Source organism: Cricetulus griseus, chromosome 8 (assembly GCF_003668045.3).
Source record: "Cricetulus griseus strain 17A/GY chromosome 8, alternate assembly CriGri-PICRH-1.0, whole genome shotgun sequence".
Taxonomy (NCBI): Eukaryota; Metazoa; Chordata; class Mammalia; order Rodentia; family Cricetidae; genus Cricetulus; species Cricetulus griseus.
This window is the reverse complement of record NC_048601.1, coordinates 79,012,717-79,025,016: the sequence shown is the minus strand read 5'-3', so window position 1 is coordinate 79,025,016 and position 12,300 is coordinate 79,012,717. Positions and strand designations below refer to the sequence as shown.

Sequence of the window (12,300 nt, the reverse complement as noted above, 5' to 3'; positions counted from 1 at the left end):
ATGTTTGTCTTTTTTGTGATTGGGTTACCTTGCTCAGAATGATTTCTTCTAGTTCCATCCATTTTCCTGCAAATTTCAAGATTCCATTGTTTTTTTCTGCTGAGTAGTACTCCATTGTGTAAATGTACCACAATTTCTCTATCCATTCTTCGGTTGAGGGGCATCTAGGCTGCTTCCAGTTTCTGGCTATTACAAATAGTGCTGCTATGAACATGGTTGAACAGATGTCCTTGTTATATGAATGTGCTTCTTTTGGGTATATGCCTAGGAGTGGAATTGCTGGATCTTGTGGTAGACTCATTCCCATTTTCTTGAGGAGTCGCCATACTGATTTCCACAGTGACTGTACAAGTTGGCACTCCCACCAGCAGTGGAGGAGTGATCCTCTTTCTCCGCATCCTCTCCAGCAAAAACTGTCATTGTATTTGATGAAGTTGAAAATTTTATAATATAACAATTAGGTGAATAAGCTGAGAGCAGCAGTTAAGTTAGATAGCTTCCTCTCTGGTACTATTGCACAATGTGTAATAAGAGGGATCCTTTCATTATCAGAAACAGGCTCATTGAGCATTGCAGATCAGTGCAGTAAATGACTCACTAGGGATCTATGCATCACAGTAAAGTGACTCCATTCTTTGCACTTTTCTCAGTGACCATTTTTATGGGCATGACTTCAAAAAAGTTTTTTTTAATCCTATTTATTACTATTCACTATGCTCCTACTAATTTACCTCCAGAATCTAAAAAAAAAATTATAGATGCCAATATGTATTTTTATTTAGATTTACAAATAAATAATGAAAAATATAGGGCTTGTCAATAAAACTGTGTGTGACTTATTAAAAGTCACTCTTCTTTTTCAACCTCAGGAAATGCAACCTCCCAACATAAAATTTTATTTATAGTTTTTTTTCAGAAAAGAACATACTCATTTTTGTTAATTAGCATTATACATACAATATTTACGAATTAATAGAATGTAATTTGAAAATAGCCATTTAAACTTAAGGTAATTAATTTTTAAAATTGTTTTTAAATGGCACAATAAAAGGTATGGGTTAGTTGGCTCCTTTCAGATTAATAACTTTCTTTACCCAATGAATTTTGTTCAACTTCAGATTGTTAAAAAATAAATCCCATTATAGAGGATATTAGCATCAGGATAATAGTATCAGGATATTAGCAATACTCTGTAGAAGACTGAGTATATTCAATCTGCCTGACATTGAATAACTAATCATTTTCATAGCCTTGACCACAGAGTGAAAGATGTTATCTTCAAGATTTCACCAAAATATGCATTCTGTCTGTGGAAACTCTGGGGACTCTCAGTAATTTAAGTTTGGTGAAGGATGAGTGTGTTTGATGTAAATGTAATCAATGAGATTACTGCAGGGAGCACCTCTTTTGTTCTTTTACATTTTTGTATCTGCAACATAGATATAACAAATGTGAAAAGCATCTTAGTGCAGTCAAGGGGATCAAGAGTTTCAAAGACATTCCAACTTACCCTAATGACTCTAAAGAAAGCTGAGATGTTTAGGTAGATGAGCATTCTTGCTAAAGCAGTACTTCTGAATTCAACACCCATGACTCAGGGATGGATGCTTTCTTACATACAGAAAGGGACATTCACCAATCCACCACCTTGCTATCCAACCAATCAGTGCTGCTCACTTTGGTGGATGCTTAGAGCATCCCCAGCATCCTTAGTCATTGCCAATAGTTCTCCCAGTCCTCCACTGAGCCTTGGTATACTTAACACAGCTTGTGGAAAGAAAACTCACCCTTGATATAAACATGAATTCAATTATTTTTAGTTTAATGGTGATTGGTTTAGGCATTTCTGTGTCAGGGGTGGTTTTAATACTAGGGATTTAACAAGTATTAGTTTGGCAAGCACTCTCTAGCATGCTTTATGCAGCATACAGAGGGAAATGAAGGAAATGAGTGTGTATCTCAATCTACTCTCATAGCTTTCTTATCTGTGGTCTTAATAACAGGGTTTAGGAAAGAAAATTTCTATAGAGTGTGCTTCTAAACTGTCCATAATGCTTGACAAAAACATGTTACTGCATCTTTAGTAATGAAATACATACCTTTCTATATTTGTATACCAATGGTAGCCATTATTTTCATGCATATTTGAAGACACCTACAAGGGATTTAAAACATTCTCACATCTAGAGAGATAGATCAGAGGACTGAAATTTAATTTCCAGCTCCACATGATGGCTCATAACCATCTCCAACACCAGTTCCAGAGGATCTAATGGTCTCTTCTGGTCTCCTTGGGCACTGAACATGCACATGGTTTACAAACATATGCATGCAAACACCCATGCCTATAAAATGATCAAAGACAATCTTTCCCCAGGATTGTTTTCTGTATAGAATTTAAACTGTGATCAATAAATTGTATGTGTTTAGACAAATCGGAGGGAGGTATTTGATGGATAGAGTTTGTTTTGCCATGAAATGCTGCTATTAGTTGGTAAACCTCTCTGTTTCTATAATTCAGCAGCATTTTAGACTCCTCAGTTAATGAGGCTAGCAGCAGCCTCTGTCCCCTGGGCCTTGTCAATATGAAGCCACCTCAGTGTGGGCTGTCAAAACCGTGTTGACTTAATTTGCTTAACTGTGAAACAGAAATTGGATGCTTCAAACTTAAAAGAAACACTTATCTTTCCCATCTTCCTTCAGTTTTTCCCACTTCTACTGATAGCAGATGTCTCATGCCCAGTTCTAGCCCTACTGAATAGTGTGCATGACTAGAAGGAAATACTATTTGGTATTTTCCTTTCAATCATCTGCACATCTGGATAGATATATTTACTTCCAAAAGTCATATGTATAAAATACCAGTATCAACATCTACAGAAAGACTTGATATTATACTGAAGAGTTCTTAGTATTTATGCTAAATGGCCTGAGCTGTAACTACACAGAGCAAAAGGAAAGAGATAAAATTATTCTAGAATGTGAGGTTTTTCAAGACACACAGCTAAGCATTCACAACACATGTGAGTTCCTAAATTCTTCTTTTCAAAATTAATGGTTTGAGTATCATACATTTTATTTTGATCATATTCACTCCCCTCCCCCAACTTCTCAAAGATTTACATGACCATTCTGAATCCATCCATGTCCTCAGGTTTTGTTTGTTTGTTTGTTTTTAACTACTGAGTCCAGTTAGTGCAGCTATACATACTCTTGAATGTGTGGCCATTGACTAGAGAGAGTTACATCTAACTGGGGAGAGTTACATCTAACTAATTTTCTTCACACCCTTGAAGAAAAGCTGAATCCCCCTTTCCTAGAACCTCGCATTGAACAAGCATTATATAGGGATGGGGCTTCCTGACCACCTACTCTGTCAATATTGATATTACATCTGTTTGGTCTTGCATAGGTCTTGATGGTGCTGACACAACTGCTGTTGAGTTCCTTTTCTTTGCGCTGCAAACACTTATTTCCTTGCAGTCATTCACCACATTTGGCTCTTAAAATCATTCTGCCTCATCTTTCTCAATTTTCTCTGAACTTTTCGAACAGGGCCTGTGGTATAGCTGTTGATGCCTCATTTAGATATGAGTACTCCATAGTATCTTATTCTCGGTACCATGTCTATTTGTGGGTTTCTGTGTTAATTGACAAAGGAAAGCTTATCTGGTGAGGTTTGAGAGAGGCATTAATCTGTGAATGTAACAATAAGTCAACAGGAGTCAGTTTAATTATTTCTCCCTTTAGCAGAGTAATGGTAATAGCTTTTCTGCTTAAGACTATGACCTTTCTAGCTATCCATTGGTTCTGGCATTTACAAGTGTTCCAAATATTGATTCCATATTATGAAGCAGACTTTAAATACAACCAAAGTTGTTGGTTACTCCCATAACATTCATGCCACTTTTCCACCAGTGGGCATTGCCTGCCCAGCTGGTTTTATTTATAGTTCACAAGGATCTCAACTTAGTAAAATTGATTCTTACTTCTGACTTATTATAACATGCATAGCACCTCTTAGCACCAGACTTTCTTCTCTGTTAATTCAGGGTTTCAGGGCTCATTTTGAGGTCCTTGATACATTTACAGTTGAATTGTCTGTTAAGTGAAAGATAAGGATCTGGTTTCAGTCTTCTCCATGGACCCACCCAGCTTGACCAGCTGCATCTGTTAAAGATGCTGCCTTTTCTCCAATATGCATTGTTATTCTTATTTCAAAAATGGTGGCTGTATGAACAATCAAAAGTTAAATGACTTACTGAATTAAATGGGCCTGTCATATACCTACAGATCATTTCACACAAACACTAAACAATACATATTCTTCTCAGTAGCCCATCAAACTTCCTGCAAGATGGATCATTTAATAGAACACAGGGAAAATTCCAACAAATATAATAGGAAAATCAAAATCAACCTTTGCATTTTTATCTGAGCATGTGGAATAAAGCTAGATATCAAAAGCAATATAGACCACAGAAATTACATAAATCCACAACGGCTAAACCAACAACATACCACGGAATGACAATTGAGTCAAAGAATAAATCCAGAAGGAAATTTTAAAATTTGTAGAAATGAATGAAAGAGAAAATACAACATACTAAAATTCATGAAGCATAATAAATGAAGTTCTAAAAGGGCAGTTTATAACACTATGTGCCTATATCAACATATTCCAGAGATCTCAAATTAATGAATTAGTGATGATCCTGAAGGTCTTAGAAAAACAAACAAGACCCCATAAAATATAGGCTTGAAGAAATTTTCAAAGCAGTGAAACAGAAAGGGAAAAATAACATAAATGATTAATGAAATGAAGACTTGGTTCCTTAAAAAAGTTTAATGAGATGTACAATCTCTAGGCATCACTATATAACACTAAGAAAATATTCTGCATCATTAACTTTAATTCTTTATAATTTTGACTCTAATCTTTGCACTAAAACCTGGGTATCATTCTTCAAGCATCATTAAGTATGCTAGGATCCCAGCAAGTCCAAGAGTACAGCTGTTTTGGCCTTTCTTGCCCTGAGATTACAAGAATGCACCACCATACCTACAGTTTTAATGAGTGGTGGGCATGAAATAGGTGTTCAGTGTGTGACACATACACTTTATGTTCTGAATTATCTCTCAAGGCCATAAAAACGTCAGCTTTGACTTAATATTATTCTCAATTAGACTATTCCTATCTTTAAAAGTACATGATAAAATCCCACATATTTACCAGCAAAACAATTTTCTTGGAAGGAGTTTATCCTGATTCTGTTTAACATATTGCTTGTTGTGATGCACAGTTCCTAAACCCTACAGGGATGAGGTGATTCTGTTTCAAGCCCTGTTAGCTGTAGCAGTCATAGGTGGCTTTTTGTCACTTTTTAGACTTTGAAGAAGAAAAGCTTTCTTTTTGACAGAAGAAATTGAAAATTAAAAATTGAACACGTGGGAAGAATTTGTAATTATACATTCTCCTGTCCCAAATTAAAAGAGACTGTCATCAAGTTGTACGTGTTTGGAGCTAGCTTTTTGGAGCCTGGTCCCTTTGGTGTGTTGTCATGTTTAGCCTATTGCAGGGGGGAGAGGCTTAATGTGATCAGCTTAATGTGATCAGCTTTGTTCACTTCCCCACGGGAGGCCTCACCCTTTGGGAGGTGTTGATGGTGATTGGATTGGGGGGCAGGCTAGTGGGGGTAGGAGGAGGAGTGGGAGGGAGTACTTTGGTTGGAATATAAAATGAAATTTTAAACAAGATGTATGTATTTGCATTTAAATAAGATAACTAATATTACAGACTGAATATTTTCTATTTCTGAAAGCAGTGAGGTCTCTGTGAGCACAGTCCTTGATGGATAACAGGAGAGGATGATACACAAAAATATGCTTACTTGGTAATACAGTAATTCTTAAATACTTTACTCAGGATAACCAGTGTGCAATTAATTTCTCCAAAATCATTTGGAATTTTGTTTTTTCCCCCATTTAAAATTTTCACCAATGAATTTACATTTACACTTCTGTAAATCGCCTGAGTTTGAGGAAAAGTCTAGCTGGTTACTATTACAAAAAATATTAGGGTCAAAATAGTCATTTCTTAAATAGTTACTTTCACCTTATGGAATAAATATAATTTCATTTATAGTTTTACATTTCTAAACCAATGAAAGCATTGCTCTAAGCTTATCATTTTCAAACATTTTATAGTTTCTGTTAGTCTAATTATATGATCTCCATTTTCCAGATGAATAAACTGAGACTGGCAGATGTTATTGAGGGGGATTTTTCACATTGATTGTAAATCTTTCAATGAGTGATTAGCATTTTATACATGGATCCCATGCTACAAATTTTAAGTATGTTGGTTTAATTAGAGTCACTTCCACTTAGGGTCCTAAAATATGAGAAGATTGAGTCCTCTCAATAATGCTTTCTTACTTAATAGTAAATATATACTGTATGTGTAATTATTAAATATACTATATACTTTAATACATTAAAAACATAACATTATTAGGTGGAGGATGTAGTTCAGTTGGCAGAGTACTTTCCCTATCATGCACTAAGCCTTGGGTTCATACCTGCACTTGGGAGACTAGCTCAGGAAAATTTGAAGTATATAGCTACCCTCTTCTTTATAGTAAAATTTGAGGCCATTATGGCCTGGCTACATGATACCGTGTTTCCCAAAACAGGAAGTAAAGAAAGTTATAAGAATATTACACAAAAAATGAATACAGACAATAAGTCTAACAACAATACTAATATTTTCTGTTATTTTCCTCAAGCATTTATGCTTTTTAAAAAAATATTAAAGTAAGATGCCATTGTGGTGCTTTGAGCTTCAGACATGAATACTAACACTATAATTTATAGAAATAAAATTTTGTTTTCCAGAAATAATATTATTTTTTATCAGCATTCACTAGCTATTTGCCAAACACACTATTTAAATTCAGAGCCCCAGGTTCTACAAATTGTACATTTTGTCAGTGTACATAAGGCCCTTTCCCTCAGTATTTCCTTGAAAGTCAGGCACCTACACTAATAGACAAATACAAAGAACAGAGTATGAATAAAGCAAAACACACCCAGTAGATGACTCATGACTGCATTACCCTAAACTTACTGCTGTCTTTTTTTCTGAAGATGAGATTTTTGTCACATTCAAAATTTTAATTGAAATGACTGACACAATTTTCTATTAATTTTTCTCACATCCTTGAATCCATGGTGTCACACTTCTGAATACACCAGCACACATTTAAAGATATTTCATGCTATTGATCCAGTGAAATTTGTTTCTAGTGCAGTTATCAATAATTTAATATTTCTATAGTGAATCAATTGAGGAATAAACTAAGTTCATTTTGTTCTATGTCCAATAAAGAGTTTTCTTAATTCTGTTCTTTGTATTAAAAATGGAAATAATTCTCTAAAACTAATTTAAGAATGATAAAAGAGACAATTACAAAGGCAAATTTCCTGCATAAGGCAAACTATATCCAGTGAAAGTTGGAAAGGTTCCAGTGAAACCATCCAAGAATATTTGAGCGTCTATCAAGAAAACATTCTGTAGCACCACAAATAAGAGACCCAGAAACAGATATTGGGGTTCAAGCTTCAAGCTGAAGATCAGAAAAACAAAACAACTGGCTACTAACTTTTACCTCTACCTCAGGCTGAAAGGGCTGATCCACGGGGTCTCCACAAAGCCTGAGACTGCTGCTTCTCCTCCGTGTGGCTGGAGAGAATCCTGAGACTGAGTCTACTGAAAAATCTTATATTTTTTATACTTTTCTTGTGCTGGGATTAAAGGTGTGTGATACCAAGTGCTGAGATCATCTTTGTGTGAACTGTTTCTCTTAGCACTGAATCAATATTGTGTAGTCAGTATGGCCTTGAACTAATAGAGATCCATCTATATCTTAATCCTGAGTCCTGAGATTGCAGGTGTGTGCCTGGTTTCTATGGCTTGTGGCTGACTTTGCTTTCTGAATCCTCAGGAAAGATTAGTAAATCATAAATAATATATCACTACAGCATTCTTCATAGATGCCTGTTTTGAGTGTTCACATGATGGGAGCAGCATGGAAGATTCATCACCTTTTATAAGAGGACTGAGGTTATCTCATTAAGTGTGAAACTCTTCTCTCATAAATTAACCATTTCCAAAAGGCCCTACTAGCTACGCTCACCATGAAGATTCAAAACAAACATATAAATTATAAGGAATATTTCCATTCAGTCTATAGTCAATGTGTTTCTTCTCAGATATAAAGAGCAAGTTTGATTTCTCTATTTCCTTTCTTAAAGAATTTTCAGGAATCTACAAGAATGACCCCAAGTAAGACTCCAAGCAATAGTGAAGAAGGTTTTTGAACAGGTGCCTTCCCTTTTAATCAGATTAAGGGTGACCCTAATTGTCATCATAGAACCTACATCCAATAGCTGAAGGAAGCAGATGCGGTGACCCTCAGTAAAGCCCTGCGCTGAGTTCCTGGAGTTCAGTTGAAGAGAAACAGGAAGGATCATATGAACAAGGGGGTCAAGATCATGACAGGGAAAGCAACAGATACAGCTGCCCTGAGCTAATGGGAGCTCATTCATGCTGAACTGACAGCTAGGGAACATGCATTGGACCAAACTAGGCCTTCTGAATGTGGGTGACAGTTATGTGGCCTGATCTGTGCTGGCTGCCCCTGGCAGTGACTCCAGGACCTATCCCAGGCACATGAACTGTTTTTTTTTTTTTTTTTTTTTTTTTAGCCCATTCTCTATGGTGGGATACCTTGCTCAGCCCTAATACATGGGGGAAGGGCTTGGCCTTGCCTCACCTTGTATGCCAGACTTCATTGACACCCCAAGGAAGGCCATACCTCCTCTGAGGAGTGGATCAAATGGTCTTTTTCAAGAAGAGTGTCTGACTCTTATTAAAACAATGTTTGTGCATATCATTGTGGAAAGTGTTCCCAGTGGTGTGTCAGAGCAGATGCTGTCAAGTGTAATCCATGAAGCGCCTTGTGGAAAACTGCAGAGAAAGGAGTGCTATCATAAGAAGTGCTATTTCTAGGGATTATGCCAGATGAAACTCAACTGCCTTTTCAAAGTCTTGTCTCTAAAACAGAAAAAGAAAACCCTTAGTAATAAGAATATTTAAACTTTATTATTTTGTCTCTTCTGGATTTTAGTAAATGTGGGGGTGGGACAGCTGTACACTTAATGGGACATATGGACCAGCTGTGCAATGGGAGTAAAGGAGCTATGATCATTAGGTTATTGAGGTTGTTTCTTTGCTGGTATCAATGGGTATTTCAGCTTGTGTTTGGATTTTATACCTTCCTTGAAAAGAAAAATACTTTTTCACTTTTAATTGAATTGCAACTTAAGAATATTAGTATCAAAGATTTAATGTGTGTGTGTGTGTGTGTGTATGTGTGTGTGTGTGTGTGTGTGTGTGTGTGTGTGTGCTCGTTCAACAACTTATATAGTGTAGTTTGCAGTTTACATGGGAGAGAAAGAAGACACATGACCTGCTGAGCAGCAGTCTTTTGAAAAACTCATTTCAGATTTCATGCTATAGTTTTCAGGAATTAGCTCCCTTTGCTTCCTAATTTATGTCAGCCAAGGTCAAACTAACTGATCAGTAGTGTTCCTGCCCTGATGTTACCATTGCTCAGCTTGTAAAGCACACAGACCTTCCTCCCTAGAGAGCAAAACGCTTCTCAAACTGTGAGGTTAGTGACAGTACAATGGAGAAACAGATGTCAGGTGACAAAAAATAAATAAATAAACCCAGCCTGACATGTGACTATGAGTGTAGTCACAAGATAGTAGTAATGGATTTATGAGTGGTGAGTGTGATTTCACTTATGCTGCCAATATAACTCCAGCAATGTAAAGTAACAAATTAAAGACTGAGGACAAATATTAAAATCACGTGACAATGAATTGAAGCAAATATAGTATGTTACAAGAATCATGAGTTTGAAGAGATGATATCAAATTCATTAAACTGGAATGGATATTTTAGGTGCATTTTAAACAAACAAACAAAATCCCTGTGCCTATTTCACAGTCCACCTAAAACATATATTTAAATGAGTGTTTTTAACCGAATAAAGTTGCAAGCATTTTAAAAATGAATGCTCACAGCCTAGAATGATAACAAACTGGTTTATCCACGGAAACTACAAAAGCTTCCAAGGAGCACGGAGTATGCCACAATGACTATCATGCTTTAATGCAGTACGAAGTGTATTGAATTGATATTTTCAGACATATGCATTAGGTCTTCTGCACACCAGGCACATATGACAGTGAAAGCTGAAGCCCACCTTCCCATGCAGCTTACATATGCTAATCCTATTACTAGTGAATAACGCTGTTTCTAAGTGGAGTGCCCAGGGAATACCAAGCAGCAACTTGCTGTGAATGGATTCTTCTCACCTACTTCTGCTGTAATTGAGCCGAACTGGGTCAGCAGAAAGCCTGGTATAAGAGGAGGTCCCACAGCAGGCTACCCAAGGTGGGGCTGTGGCTCTAAAGGGAATATTGAAACTGAGGGAGAAACAGACCCCAGAAGAAGAATCTTTAACATATTGAGTCCACTCTGAAATCCAACCGTAAATCTACACTGGAACAATTTGACGCGTAAGAAGAAAACAAAGCAGGGTAGGCTGTTTTGGATACCCAGGTATATTGTTTCTGCAGGTGGAGTGAACCAGTCAGTTTGGGGCCAAGCAATATTTTATGGCTAGCAGCTATGGCCCAATAGCCTGACTCAACACCTCATGACCAGACACTACTACCCACAAGAAGGAAGAAAACAAACTGTATGTTGATTTATGTGCTAAGTATTTACAGTAGCAAAACGGTACTGCAAAATCACTGTATTTGATCTGAATAAAAGGAAGAAATGGATAGAAAAGGGATTTTTAAATTTCTTTTTTTATTTTTTTATTTGAATTCAAACAAGATTGAATTACATGGCAATCCCAGTTCCCTTCTCCCTCCCTTCCTTCCCTACCACTCCCCGCCCTCCCCCGCCAAATAAAATCCTACCTATCACATATCCTTTGAGATGTAGAGTTTTCTCAGTGGTTAAGAGTATTTGCAGAACCTTTGAGGAGCCTGATTCCCAGAACGCACATAAACTCACAACTGTCTTTAACTCCAGTCCAAGGAGATCTGCTGCTTTCTGGCTTCCATAGGCACCATGCATCACATAGTGCAATACAAGCATACAGGCAAAACACTCATCTACATAAATTAAAATGAAAACAGAGTTTATTTTCAAGCACCAAGCAGAAGGACATTTACAAGAATTAAGTCAAACTAAATTCAAACTCATCTAAATTGGGAAGATCTGAATGAAAGTCAATGAAGCAGAACAAAAAAGTAAAACAAAAAAATCAATGAAACCAAAAGTGGTTTCTTTGAGACAATTGATAAATTGTTAAACAATTAGCCAAATTGATCAGAAGCAAAGAGCTATGTAAATTACCAATGGGATTACTTTAGACTCATTAATGTAAACAAACTCAACAACTGAGATGAAAAGGGAAAGTTCTTTGAGGTGTGCATCTACCTAAGATCATCCAAGAGAAAACAGAGTGACTACCCCATTACTATCTTTCAAGCAAAACTTTGTAGTTATAATCTCTAGGTGCAAAAAGTTTCACTGGTGAATTCTAGCAAGCATTTAGTGAAGATGTGGCCTTAAGTACACATACATACATACAAACACACACACACACACACACACACACACACACACACACACACACACACACACACAGGTACTTATAGAAACTTGAAAAAATGTGACTACATTCTATTATTTACTGAGATATGTGGAATCCCTGTAAGGACAGCTTAACATTTGGAAGACAGTTAATTTAATAATCATTAACAGCAAACCAAAACCAAAAATTATTGTAGTTTTATTAATAGTTGTGTGAAAATATTTTGATAAAATTAAACATTCATTTTCTAAAACAAAAAATATTTTGAAGCCAGGAATATCTTTAAACCTAGCATTTAGGACATAGAGGCAGGTAGATGTCTGTGAGTTCCAGGATAGCCAGATCCACAAAGTTAGTTCCAAGATAGATAGGGTTACATAAAATAACTTTGTTTGATTTTTTTAATAAAAATATATCATTCACCTCTTTCCTTTTCTTCCAGTAGCCCTTCCCATGCACCACTAACCCACTCTCTCAGATTTATGCTTTTTATTTCCTTAACTGTATGGTGTATGTGTGTGTGTGTATATGTTTCTGAATATATAAATACATG

General features: G+C 36.3%; 1 protein-coding gene and 1 pseudogene across 3 annotated transcripts in view; one reads left to right on the top strand and one right to left on the bottom strand.

Annotated features, from left to right (window-relative positions):
- The window catches only part of LOC103162093, a 29,383-nt pseudogene extending 27,792 nt beyond the window's left edge, over positions 1-1,591 (bottom strand).
- The window catches only part of Grid2 (glutamate ionotropic receptor delta type subunit 2), a 1,393,268-nt gene that overhangs the window by 627,900 nt on the left and 753,068 nt on the right, over positions 1-12,300 (top strand). The window lies entirely within an intron of this gene.